Source organism: Pteronotus mesoamericanus, unplaced genomic scaffold (assembly GCF_021234165.1).
Source record: "Pteronotus mesoamericanus isolate MK-2021 breed Mesoamerican mustached bat unplaced genomic scaffold, CSHL_Meso_final scaffold_476, whole genome shotgun sequence".
In the NCBI taxonomy this organism is placed as follows: Eukaryota; Metazoa; Chordata; class Mammalia; order Chiroptera; family Mormoopidae; genus Pteronotus; species Pteronotus mesoamericanus.
The window spans coordinates 1,593,928-1,608,394 of NW_026555318.1; positions in this window are offsets into that span (position 1 = coordinate 1,593,928).

Consider the following 14,467-nt stretch of genomic DNA (forward strand, 5'->3'; position numbering starts at 1 on the left):
AAACAACAATAATTCTGCAAAGTTATATCCTATTCCACGCTAAGCTAAGCCAGCTCAGACTGGTTGCTTTCATTCCTGTTGTTGACATTATTCTTTCGAGTTCAAGAAAGGCACATATGAATTGGAATTAAGGGCCGCTCAAGGTGTCTATAAGCTCCTGCCTACGATGGAGCCAGTTCCTATTAGGAAGACAAAATAAGGAAGTTCATGAAGTCAGAACTTCAGAGAAGGAAACTAATTATACAAAACAGTCCTTTTGCCTAACTGCAATTCCTGTCACCCATAATCATGGTAAGTAATCATAATCATTATTACCTTTGCTGGTGTTATGATAAGGAAATTGATTTGGGCTGAGAGACAAAAAAGGAAGCCTGTCTCTTCAGTGAAGCTCTTCTACCTTGTTGAAATTGTCTTCCACACCCAACAAAAACTTCAAAAAGCCTTCATGGCCCTCTCCCCCGGCTCTCCCAAGCCAAGCCCGAGGACTGGCCTCACTCCCTTCTCCAGTGTCAGCACCGCGCAGCCTCCCCTGGGAGGCCCCAGCTTGTTTTTCCAGAGGGCGCAGTCATTACCTGAATGGCAGGTTTGCGTTGCAAGCTGCCTTAATGTGGGGTTTTGTAGACATCGCGCCTGGGGTGTCATTAGTGTCCTCTGAAAATAATAATCAGCTGGCAGGCTAAAAAAGGGCATTCCAAGAAAACTCATTAATGGAAGTGTTTGGGGAAGCCATGGAAAATCTAAGTTCATTTATAGTTTAGTTATTCAAAGAAAGAGCTAACCTACACACAAGGATAATCGTCTCAGAGTTTATGAACTATACTTGCTACCGTGGTGAGTTGAAGAGGTTACACACCTATGGGTTGGTAGCTCTGGGGAAGGAAGTGGTGTCTTTAACTGTCATTCCTGCCTGTACAGAGGGCTGAGCCTTATTGTAGGGATTTGGGGACTCCACTCCGCACTCTGTCCCTTCTTCTTTCTTCTACGATGTTAGGTGCTTGGAAGGTTCTGAAAGAAGAGGCCTCTCCACAGGAAACAAAGTGTCCCCTGGCTTCCTCCTCTACCCCCACCTCCAGAGTGGCTGCACCTAAGGTCAATATGGCCCAAGGGAGATGACAGCACATGTGTCTTCTCCCTTCCACCTCAGTCACACTGTCCCTGGGCCAACCAGAGGTCAAAGCGAGCAGACCAGGGTTCCGTGCCAAACCACACTGAGGCTGCCTTTGAAACGCAAAAGGTCCAGAGAAAGCTCCCTCCCCCGCCACAGGAAGCAGGAGGGAGAGATAAGACCCCGATGGCAAGCACAGCCCTGCCAACGGCTTCTGCAGCAGGCAAAGAAAACCAGGGCCCCCGGAGAGGCCCCTGAGGAGTCCTCAGGCAGCGGGCAGACGGCGGCTGGGAGCCTGCACCGCTAGGCAAGCCAGGTACCCACCTAGGGGTCCAGACACGGGGCAGGCTGCGTCAGAGGGGCCCACAGACACCTGAAGTGGGGGAGCAATGAAGACTGGAGTCCAAGGCAGGGAGTCCAAGGCTGTGATACACAAATATGTTCTTCCAGGATTGTCCTGGTAGAGGGAAGCTGACCCACCCTGTTCCCACCTCCATAGAGTGTCAGAGAGAGGATTCAGAGCAGACTCCCATAATCCTTTGGCAATAAATCTCTCTAAGTGGACTCTGCCACACTAAAGGATCCAGGTGGTACCTGAAAGGTGCTCCTGTGCTTGTGTGGGTCCCCTAGCAGGGGAGGCTTGGGGGCCTCTCAGAAATTCACTTCCTGCCAGCTTTGCTCTGGCGCCTCCTAGTGACCTCTGCCAGTTGTACGTTTATAGGAAACTGTCTCAATAGAAAAGAGCACCTTCAGCACTGCTCCTCCTAGTCACTTCTTGTCCCGCTCCTCTATGTCAGCCCCAGCTCGGGGTTCTGTGAAGGACCGGAAAGGGGTGTGTAACCCCTTGCTCTCCGAGGTGGAGAGGGGAAGGGGAAGATAAGAGAGATGAAGAGGGACTAAAACTGTAGGCAGCGATTATGCTACCTCAGTTTCCCCCAAACCCACTTAAACTTGTAAGAAACAGAACCCATTTACAGAGAAAGGACAAAGGTGGATTTGAGGTCAGGCAGTAGACAAAAAAGTTCAAGTTGCTGCTCTTACAATGGCCCCTTCTTTGAGCGCTGGCTCCCTTGACAAGATGGCTTCTCAGAGTTTCTTTGCATATTGGCATCTATGCCTTCCAGGCTTCCACGCATCTCATGTATCTTTCAGCAGATTAAAAGGCAGAAAGAAAAATGTTCTTGGATCAACTCCTAGAAAAATCTGAAACCAGATTTTCCTGAGATATTTCAGGCCAGTCAGTGCTTGTGATTTTGTACTGTGGCACCTTTCTTTTGAAATATGGATTAAGGAATATTATAAATGAAAAGATTAAAAGTTCATAATTCCAGCAACAGTGGCTTCTGAATTGCCATTATCTACTTAAAAACGCCTGTGGATTTTTATCACCTGCTCTGCTCCTTGAGGCCACGGCCTTTCCTACAGGGAAAACAGGAAGCCCGCACCTGCCAATCGGGGGTCAGTGGTGCGCGGCAGGAAAGTTGAAAGGGATACCAGGCAACCATTCCAAGTACGAGTGGAGCCAGAGGGGGCATTAAGATTGGATTATTTCCTTGTTAATTAGAAAGGAGCTTACAAAAAGAAAAGAGTTTGCGTTTATAAAGAATATAAAATAACAGCTATGTGGAAGGTATTAACTGGTTTTTCAGTATCTGTAGATGTTTATAGGAGAGCCAAACCATAAATAAAGTTCCATTAGGACGCGGCCACCGTGTTTTCTGTGGCTGCTTTTGGGGTTACAGGAGCAGAGCCGAGTAGTCGTAACAGGGTCACTCTGACCCACAAAACCTGAAACATTTTCCATCTGGGCTTCTTAGAAAAAAATTGCCAACCCCTGCTCTGCCCACTGGGGTGGGAGGAAGTGAGCTGAAATCGCAGCAGGAAGAGGAAGGCCCGCCTGTAGCAACCTCTCTGCCAGGGAAAGGGGACCAGGCTTCACGCCACTGCTGGAATGGAAAGGGTCTTTGGCCCCTTGTGCACATGAAACATGAACATGACTGATTTCAAGAACACTTGGGTAGTTTAGAGCTGGCGCAATAATTTAAGCGATTAAAAAGTGCCCCAGCGGAGGGGGGGGGGGTTCAGCTGATTGGGCATCTTCCCATGAACGGAAAGGTCACCAGTTTGACTGTTGGTTGGGGCACATGCCTGGATTGCAGGCTCGGTCCCTTGGGGCACTTAGGAAAGGCATCCTTAGGAAATCAATGTTTCTCTCTCACATTGATGTTTCTTGCCCTCTCTTCTTCCCTCCCTTTCCTTCTCTCTAAAATCAAAAGTAAAATAAAACACTTAAAAGGTTGAAAAGGATCTGCTTCTTCCCAGATGACTCCTGCGTAGAGAAAAAAAATCAGATAAAGAATATATTTTGCTTTTTACTTTTAAAATTGTAGAGTTTCCCAAATGCTTTGCAAGATGATTGGTCAACCCTTGCTCACCAAGAAGTAATGCTGTCTTTTGCAAAACGCCAACTTGAAGAGAGTAAAAAGGGTGGTAATAGAGACTCACAAAGTTGGGTTTCTTTTTTCTATTAAATTTATTGGAATGACGTTGGTTAATAAGATTACATAGGTTTCATGTGCAGATTTCTAAGACAGATGACCTTTAGATCTCATTATGTACCCACCAACCAAACTGAAGGAGCCCTTATTAGACATGAAGAGAACGAGCTCCCCCTGCTGCCCAGAAGAGGCAACTTCAGCCTGAACTCGATATTTTTTTCTGGTAACGGCTCAGGTTAGACAAGGATCAGCAGAGCCTTGTGAAGAAATAAAGGAATGTCAGACATTCATAATTCATGCCCAAGCCATAGTAGCAACTCTGAATCTCAGTACACAGTTTATATAACATGTATGGCAGCAAAGAATGACCACCAAAATGAAATCACCAGGTTTTCACTTCTCTCCCTTACACCTGCCTTCCTACTAAAAATAAAAATGAAACCACACCCAATCTTCTACAACCACTAACTGGACACAAATTCCTTCAACAATGGACAAAGAATTTAATTCCTCATTTTAGAAAGAATGTTGGGCAACGGTTTTGTTCAAAATAGGTTGAACTATATGAGATGGCCTATATTCCACTAATTGGACCCATAGAAATGGTAATTTCCTATGGATCTACCTGAATATCATGAGCCCATCAGTAATTGACAAAGATCTAACTGATTGACACAGTGGCTGGAGGCTGGGAACGCAGAACGAAGCCTTCTGCTCTCGCGGTTTTCCTCAGGGCCTCCTCTGAATTCCTCTGACCAATAAAAGTAGAGGCCAGGATCTTAAAATATCTTCTTGTCATTTAGGTCATTCTGTTCCATGTTTAAAAAAAAAACACGTTTAAATTAGTTTTTTTTTTAACACAATCATCCTAATAAAGGAGATTCAGGAAAGAGGAGATTTTCTTTTATCCTCACCCTGGGATACTGTCATTGATTTTAGAAAGAGGGGAAGGGGGGAAGAGAGGGAGACAGAGGAACACCGATGTGAGAGAGGCATCAATCGGTTGCTTCTTATCTGCGCCCCAACCCCGGACCAAGGACCAAACCCACAACCTAGCTGTATGCCCTGACTGGGAATCAAACCTGTGACCTTTCGGTTCACAAGACAATGCTCCAACCAACGGAGCCACACCTGCCAGGGCTGGAAAGAGGAGAATTTAAAATCATGATATCACCATTACCTCAGCCTCTGACATTCCACAGAACAGAAATGTTTGCTAATAGGTGGAGTGGATCGCCCGCTGCCTGCGACCGTAGGACTGAGTGCGTGACTATGCTACGGAGGCCGGCGGCAGTCAAGGACTGGGGCCAGGACCGACACAGACCTTATCAAAGACCACGCGCTCTGAGGGCAGGGACTTCTGATTGCAAAGTGAGAGAAACATTTAAAAGCTCTGAATGCTAAGCAAATTAACACATAGACTTGTTAATACATCTGACTTTTCCAACAAAATTGACCACAGTGGCCTTGGTTAATAAGCACTCCTGTGGGCCATTTATCAGAAATATCAGCTGTGAGGGTCACAAAAACCACAAGCGTTATTAGAGGAAAACTTTGAAGGAAAATAAGAATGAAAGAAGAAGGGTAGGACAGCAACTCAGTCACACAATAGTCTTAGAAAAACTCGGCAGGACCTTTAAAGGCAAATTCTAAGTAAACTTACTCACAGGATCAAATCGGGAGAACGTATGGGTGGCCCTAGTCAGAGCCAGCCCAATACTTTGGTACGTATCTGTCCGTGGTGATTTATGGCATTGGTCCCTAGATTAAAAACACAAAGAATTGTGGTTTCTGATTTCTCAGATTTGAAACCACTGTGGCCGAATGCCACCCAACAGGGCATAAGCACAGAGTTACATACCTAATGGACAACATCAAGCCCCCTCACGCCCTACCCCCCTCCCCAGAGATGCCAATGTGGGTATTAGGGATGAGAACCACTGAATTGAAGGATTTCTCCAGGGTCTAATCATAGTTCAGTGTAATCTTGGGGATTTTTAAGTACAAATATAATGGTGGGGGGGGGGAGCTCCTACAGCTATAAAATGTACGAGTATTCATTATATGACCACAGCAGAAAGCCAATCATCCAGCAGAGGGAGCAAGAGGTAAATACATACTTTTTGAAAGTCAAAACATGGAATCTTAAGAATTTAGAAAGAAGGAGCTCTTACCCTTCAGGACAGCATGGATGGAACTGGAGGGCATTATGCTGAGTGAAATAAGCCAGGCATTGAAAGACAAATACCATATGATCTCACCTATAGGTAGAGCCTAACCACCACCACCACCACCAACAACAAAAAAAAACAGCAAGCAAAATATAACCAGAGACATTGAAATAAAGAACAAACTGACAGTAACCAGAGGGGCGGGGGGTGGGGGGTAACAGGAGAAGGAAGAGGAAGGACAGTCAAGGAACATGTATAAAGGACCCGTGGACAAAGCCAAAGGCAGATAGGACTGGGGACGGGGGGTGGGCAGGGGAAAGTGGTGGCAGGAAAATGGAGACAACTGTACTTGAACAACAATTTTTAAAAAAGAAAAAAGAATTTAGAATCCAAAGGATTCATTTTATCTCCAATAATATTATTTCCTGAAGAGCAAATAAACATGGTCACAGTAACACAGAGGGTCAAAACCTACATCTCTTGGCTCCAGGTCCTGGGATCTTTCCCAGGAAGAAGCTGGTATGAAATGATTTTTTATGTTCATTGCCCTACGGAAGCATGCATCAAATTCCTTATTTAGATTAAGAAATACGGCAAAATACATTTTCGTTGGTAGTAGACACTATAATAACAGGAAGTATTCTGAGAAAAATACAAAGACATTTCTTTCTCTTTAAAAGAGATCAGTTGGGCCCCTCATTCATTCACTCACTGTGTACTTACTATGTTAGATGCTGTGTCTACACCTGCCCCGGGAGCCCTTTATAGCCCTTTATTGAAGTCTGGATTATGGTAGCCCCCTTCCAGATAGCCTGTTTCCTGTGATATGCCACCAGGATTCCTGGGCTGCTTCCTATGTGACGGTCCGCATTGCACTCGTGCAGGTGTTACACGGGTAGGGCTGTACTTAGTGGGTAAGATGGACAAAATACTTCCAGATGAGCCTTCCAGAGTCACTGCACTTTAGGTATTTACTCATTCAGCACACATTTGTTGGCACAAGGTCAGTCATCAAACTCCAAGGTTCAGAAATTTGATTTTATCAGTCTGGTCAAGGCTGATCGGGAGCGAAGGAAATGGAGTCATATAAACCCCGCTAACAGGAGGCCCCTATTCATTCACAATGCAAGCGTCCTCGGTGGTGGTGTTTTACCATTACCCGGTGCACATCTGTGTCATGATCGATGTGCCTACCAACTGAATTGGATATCAAAAACTGCTAATGATGGAATGAAGACAAAGCCTGTGAATAGGCTTGAAAGGCATTTTTTGAAGGAGCGAGGTTGCTCTGAAAAACAGCATTTTATGATGAGAAGGCTCTGTCTGCCAGGCGGCACCTGTTGCACAATATCCGTGTCTCCTGTTCCAGTCTCCACCTAGTCCACTTTCACTGGGCGCTTCCACACGCCACCACCTGCACACCCTTAGCCAGCCTCCCCGCCTGCACTGCGAGCCCTGGAAGGGAGGACCGGCTTACTCACATCCGCACCGAGATAACACTAGGTTCCCAGAATTCCTGATAGTCAGACGGGCACAGGAAAGGGCGGATGGCTGAGTGGATGCATCAATGAAGGCAACTCCAGGGACTTACCAGAGTCCTAGGCGCCTCACTCTGAATCATTATTAATTTTTCTTTAGCTTTTATTTTGATTTCTTTGCATTCAAAATTGTGAGTGCGATTCTACTGATACTACTCCACCTTCTCAAATAATTGTAAAGAAAAATAGGCATTTGAAAAAGTGTGTATCAGCTGTTCCGTTCATTCAAAAGCAGTGTGTATAACGTGTGGTCTATGTGTCTCTTTTTAAAGATATAGGGGGTCCGCTCCCCACACTGCACGGAGTAAAAGCCAGAGTCCCCGGCGGACGAGGCATCTGCACGCCACGCCCAGTTACCTCCGACCTCCTTTGCTGCCGCTCTCCCTTCCAGGCAGCGCCCGCTCCAGGCCGCTGCTCCACCCACACTTATGCCTCCGGACCTTTGCACCTGGAAGGTTCCCCACCCCAGATTCCTGCATTGCTCTTCCCTCCCCCTGCAACTTCCTGTTATCACTCAGATATCCCGCTCACAGCAAGGCCAGCCCTGGTCGCTCAGTTTACAAAGGCACCCTCCCCCACCCAACCCCAGCCCCAGGCTCTTCACCGCTAGGTCCCAACTCTGATCTAAATTCCATGAGGGAAGAGGCTGGTGTGTTTTCCACTACTGTATCCCCAGTGCCTACAGAGGGCCTAGCACACACGTAACATATTTATGTTTGTGAATGAATGAGTGAATGAATGAATGGAAATGTCAAATATTCCGCAGGGCTCATAGGAAACAGCAGCAGTCCCCAGTCTCCTGCTCCTGAATCTCCCTCTCCAAAATCCGTTAAGTAGTTCTTCAGCCCCGGCTTTCCCTCGGCTCCTGGAGCTCTGGGCACTAAGTGAAGGCACCTATGAGTGAGTTAGATCTCCTGCCACCCCACCCCGCCAACCAAGCTAACCAGATGTTGAGCACGCGATCACAGCATTTCTCAAACATTAGCGTGCGCACAAAACACCGAAGGACCTTTTGAAAATACACTTTCTTATTCAGCAGGTCGAGCTGCAGCCCAAGATCTGCATTTCTAGCCAGTTCCCAGGTGACGTCACTACTTGGGTCCACAAACAAAACTTTGAGACTAAGGCATTACAAATTGTACCAAGTAGCTTAGTATTAAAATTAAATAATTTTCATAGGTCTCAAAACTTTGAGTTGGTTCAAAGCAGTTGATTTTGCGTCTGAGGACTAAAACTACCCATATACTTCTACACTTTATTAAAAATCTTGACAAAATAGAAGTGAACTTTTTAAATTTCACCCACAAGAAACTTCCAACACGAGCGGGCCCAGCTGACCACTTGGCACTGACCAGGTGTATCCAACTCTGTTCCAGCAGCGCAGACAACTATCCCGGGGCTGGGGTGGAGGGGGGGAATTGGGAGGGCGGGGCTGTCTTTACCTGTTGATTTACTCTTTGTCCTGCGGTGAATGGTGTTTCATTGCATAGTTACGGCATTTAGCCTTCATTGATATCTGGATTTAGAACACCATTATCTACTGTGTTATTGAGCCCAAACCCTCCTCTCAAGGCCTGGGTTACCTCTCTATTTCTTAGGCCATAAAAAGACTATGGTGATAGGAAAGTGAAAAAGGTCAGGAGCTCCTCCCCAAACCTACCCAGTTCGCAGACTCGCTGACGGCCGCAGATAAACAGTGCTCTTAGGGGAGGGCAGGACCAAGCTGCGTAATTTGCAAGGCCCTGTGCAAAATGAAAATGCAGGACCTCTTGTTCAAAATTATCAAGAATTTCAACACGGGGACAGCAAAGCGTTAAGCCAGGTGCTGGGCCCTTCTCAGGTCACATGCCAACAAAACCAGCCACAGTGGAGAGACTCTGACATGAGGAGAAACGCAGGAATGAGGAAACGAACCAGACCCCCTCCCTCTCAGAAAATGTGTCAGAAAAGAGTGGCTACGAGGAGAGTGGTAGTATCATTTGTTACATTGTTGACTTAAAAAACAATACATCCCCCTCACCTTTAGCCTTTCTTTTGTTCTTTGCCAAAATATCTTAACTTTCTGATTAAGAAAAACGTTTAACTAGATACCACTGAGTCCAACCAGGGCGAAACTGAACTCTGCCTTTGATCTGATTTTGATCAAATGATTTACCTAATCTCTGATAAGAAAATGGAACAGCACAAATGCTGTGGGAGGCCAGGGTGTGTGACCCCAAGTAACGTGTCACCAGGCAGCACCTCCCGAGCTTCAATGATTCACGAAGGATCTTGTTAACATGCAGATCCTGATTCAGGAGGTGAGTGTAGGACCCAGGGGCCACTGACCCTGAGGCTGAGGACCACGCTTGGAGAAGCCGGACGCTAGACTCGTCCTCTCCGCTAAGGTAGCCTCGAACCTCACGGACCTATCGAGCCCTTGAAATGTGGCTTGTCCAAGTGACATGCGCTGGGAGTGGGAAATGCATGCTGCATTCCCAAGACAGTCCAAAAGAAATGAAAGAGCGCAGTTTATATTGATTTTATGTTTTGGGTATACTGGCTTAAGTAAAATATATTATTAAAATTAATCTTTTTTTAATTGTTTTTTAATGTGGCTCCTAGAAAACCTTCCATTGCCTATGTGGCTCACTACTGGACAGCACTGTTTTAGAAGCTTAGTTGGAGCTTCACTTACTCACCCTCTCCATTTGACAGTAATCTCCATGGGGGTGGGAGCACAAGACCCAGGGAGGGAACAGTCTGATAGCTGAGTTCACCTCTCAAGGCCTCATGACGCCAAGTTTGCTTCTCTGGCTCCCTCCACGCCAGCGCACGTGCACACGCATGCACACGCACACTTGCACACAGACACAGGCACACATGGGCGTGGAACAGACGAGAACAGAACCTTGCCTTACATATCTTTCTATCCTTGCTGCCCAACACAGAGCCTAACATGTAAGTAATCCATAAATATCTCCTCCCACTTATGACACTTCTGGGTCATCATATGTAGTTCCAAGTTATCACATGCATTCTCACTTGCAGTTTCATGCAGAAGATTGCCCCTCAGTTTACCCAGTACTAGCTACATGGGCTCTAGCCACATCAATGGCACAAGGCTACGAGCCAGCTGTATAGTGAATGGTAAGTGTTGGTGACCCTTTTCTTGTCACCATCACCAGGTTTACAATTATTGCACTTCCACTGTGACCACGGCTGCCACTAGTAGCTACAACTCCGTGAGTGCTTCCTGCATGTCAGGTGTTGGGCTAAGCCCCTCAATTGCATCATTGCAGTTCGTCCTCACAGCAACGCTACACTGGCCGGGCATCATTACCGAGCTCCACTCTACCTATGAGTAGAGTGACGCTCCGAGAGATTAAGAACCTTGCCCACATTCAAGCAGCAAGCGAGTGGCAGAGACAGAACTCAAACCCAGATCCCCAAAGTCTGCGCTTTCCCTCCTTGGTATCTGTAACACTCACCACGTGGGCAGGATCGTCAGTGCAGCAAAGAGGAAAAAGTGACGTTGGATGGGTTTGGTGATCAGTGCTTTTTAATATCCACACCAGGACAGAGATATCCTTTCACTCTTTTTCTGATCTATTTTTAAATATACTATTTCTCAATAAATAAGAAAATAGAAAAAGGTCAACCTTTTCCCCTGCTAATCAGAGAACATGTAAATCTGACATTTCCTTTGTGCCCTAGTGTGTGTGCACATGCATCTATACACACACATGGATTATGTGCAAATGTGTACATAGGCATGTACACTGGAGTTCATTATTAACACGCACAGGTCAGAGGGACACCTTGGGCAAATAGGCTTAGAAGCGAAAGGATCTTGTTAACGAGCAAATCCTGGTTCATCCTGCCTTGTTATTTTTCTACTTTTAAAAGCTAGTTGTCAAAACTTCATTTCATGCTTTGCCAACTGTCTGGTTCAGGAAGAGGAATTCAAAATCAGTTACCAATGAATTGTTTTATGGTGAAGGCACAAATATTGAAATGGTATTCGAAAGATAGACTTAAAATTTTTGAGTCAGTTTCAGGTTTGAAGTCATGTTATTTCCTAGTGGCTTTATTCTTTCCTCATCAAAAGAACCAATTCATCCCAAAACTAAGATATTATGATGGCTTTTACTTCAGAGATTATCGTGTGTGTGTGTGTGTGTGTGTGTGTGCACGCGCGCCTTAGTACAATTTTAAAATAACACAGCTTTCAAATAATATCCAAACTACTTTCTAAATCCATTTTGACAGAACTGTAAAAAGAACAAAGTCCTTAAACGATTCCTTGCAGTTCTACCAAAAGAGATTTTATTCAAGTTTCCACATTAAACATGTTGGATAAAATCCCTGAAATACTAAGATGCAAAATGATAGAGACAAAATAATCATCATCATAGTGACAAAGCAGTTCAAGGATCACGGTTTTAACATGGGAGTGTGACAGGCCAGGAAAGCCAGTTTCCATTTTTACTCTTCGACTAACTGGTCATTGCTCTGGGGCCAGCTGTGCTGAAGTTTTCCATTAGGACGATGCTGAGACAGACACCATGTCGGTGTGATCTGAGGGGGTGAGGGGACCTGGGTTAGAGATGAAAGACCTGAACGCTGGTCAAATGTCATACCTCATACTTGTTATATTCAATAAACATACGGGTGACTGAACACACACCCCAATAAATACTGCGCTTTTAAAAAGCCACCAGGTAAACCTTTAATAAAGCCTCACATGACTTGGGAACAAAATGAGTGCTGCAGTAGAAAACAAAATGAATTATTGGTACAGACCAAATTGCCCAGAAACATCATGTGTCAACATTAATGTCAGTTCCTCAGAACCAATATATTGCTGCTTAATTACACCAGGCTTCCAAAACCTGCAGTCCTTCTGACAGCTCATTTCACAGTGATGCATTTATTCTGAAAAAAATGTGTGTTGCTACCAGCCTGTCCACTCTATCAAGATAAGACTTGCCCATAAAATCCTGTTATATGTTGCTCTGGGCAGCAATAATTAAGTATCCCTCAACATATGTGTCAACACATAAGAAATTGCTCCCGGCTTTTTCTACCTTTTCATTGCTTAAAAAAGCAGAAAACACCAAACAGACAGGCCTCTGTGGAACATGAGGCATCAGAAATATTAGGTGTGTTGTGAGAGTCAAAGAGTAGCAATTCGTTCTTGAAAAATGTTAATAAACCAAGTTCCCATTGACACCTAGTAAGTCCCCAGAAAGACGTAAAGCCCTGTTGTAAGGTCAGGAAACGTATCACAGAAACAAAATGTAAAACTGCGAAAAGCTGTGCTATCCGCAATGGTTATTGTCAGTTGTTGCAATGATAGTGGCTCTCTGCCTTCCCTTTTCTACATCAGGGCAAATGGCGCTCCTCGCCACAAGGGTGCCTCCTCCTGACCCTCTGAGGCCGGAGCAGGACTCGCTGAGGACTTCCTGTCTGACTACATGCGAGCATCCCAATTCCGCAATCAATACACAACCTGAATCCCAGAGCCTGCAGACTGACTGAATTCATCGAATTCTTTATCCTCAGGAGCCCTTGGGTTGCCAGGCCCTGCTCTCGCATCCCACACTGCCTCACCTTTCTTATCCACACACAAGAAAATTTAAACTAAAATCCGGGGATTTCCTCTGCTAGACCACAAACTCCTCGCGAGCAGTGTCTGGCCGCCTTTTTGTTGCAGGCAAACATTCAACAAACACTTGTTGAAGAAAAAATGATTTGACTCACTGGCCTGGTTATTTCCCTACTTTTAAAAGCTAGTTGTCAAAACTTCATTTCATGCTTTGCCAGCGGCCTGGTTCAGAAAGTGCTAATACTTACAGGCAGTTTTACTGCAACTTGTTTACAAGGGCTTCTTCCAAAATTCGACATCAAGAAAAGCTTACTCTCTCTCCATCTCTCTCCCTTGTTCTCTCTTCGGCTCTCAGGCATCTAGAGGTTCTCTTTTTAATCAATATTCATGGGGTTTTGTATAGTTCTTTTAACTTAAATGTGTGCACATTAAAAAGTAATGACCTAACACCCAACTGAGCTGATATGTGAACACATCTGCCGTTCATGTTCCGAATGACTAATTAATAATTCATCTCTGCATCTGGTTTGAAATATCCGTATATGCGGTGCCTCGCTCTAGGATTTCTCTGAGGCCTGTGATCGCTGCCCCATCTTAGAGCATCTATTTCAATTCTGTGCTATTAGGAGGAAACGAAGGAAGATATTGAAAGAGTAAGTCTTTAGCCCCAGGGTGGAAGCTAGAATGTGTGGGGCATAGCTTTATATTAGCCTTTTAAGCAGTAGTTTAATTGGTGAGAGTTTTATTTACACATCCAGGCAGGGTCTACAGACAGCTTACCTAGGTCAGGCAAACTTACTGGAAATCAATTTAGAGAGCAGACATTATATCGACTAAACTCAGCTTTCTATATGTGTATTGTCACTAGAGGCGAGCCATTTAATCTGCGAACGCCTCCACTCTCTTGTCCATAAAATGAGAAGGATGGCCTGCATGACTTTCAAGGTCTCTTCCAGGTGTGAGAGCCTATAGTTCCATGTATTTAAAAATAAGCACCATGAAAAAAAACACATGCTAAGTAACTGCAACTTGTACTTGTTTCCAAACACAGTACATTTGGGTTGCTCAAATAACACAAAAGTACATCATAGAATGGAGTCACCAATAACTTCTCCCCTTAAATTATAATCCAAAAAGTTCAATGCTAATCAGCTGTTACCATTTAGTGAGCTAAATCTAGTCAAGATTTTCTGGATCTTTAACAAATTCCACCTGAGCGCCAAAACCACTACATTTTTAGGTTGTGGCACTGTGGTAAGGCATCAGGGTAGGGAGAGGAAAACCTCTGCTTCTCCCCGTCACTTGTGGTCTGTCCGCCCCGAGGTTTGACTCTGGAGCTCAGAAAAACCCCAGCGGAACTAGAATTACAGTGGCAAATATTATATGAGGGATGATGGCACAGCTAACCAGGTCGCAGGCAGCCTTCCCTACATTGCCTTACACACCTCGAGCCCACTTCTCCCCAGACCAGAATATCGGCCAGTCATCTAAAGACCTTCCTTCTCCGCTCGATCTGGGAATACAGGCACCGCAAACTCGGCGTGTCTGCAACAACGTGCCTGCAC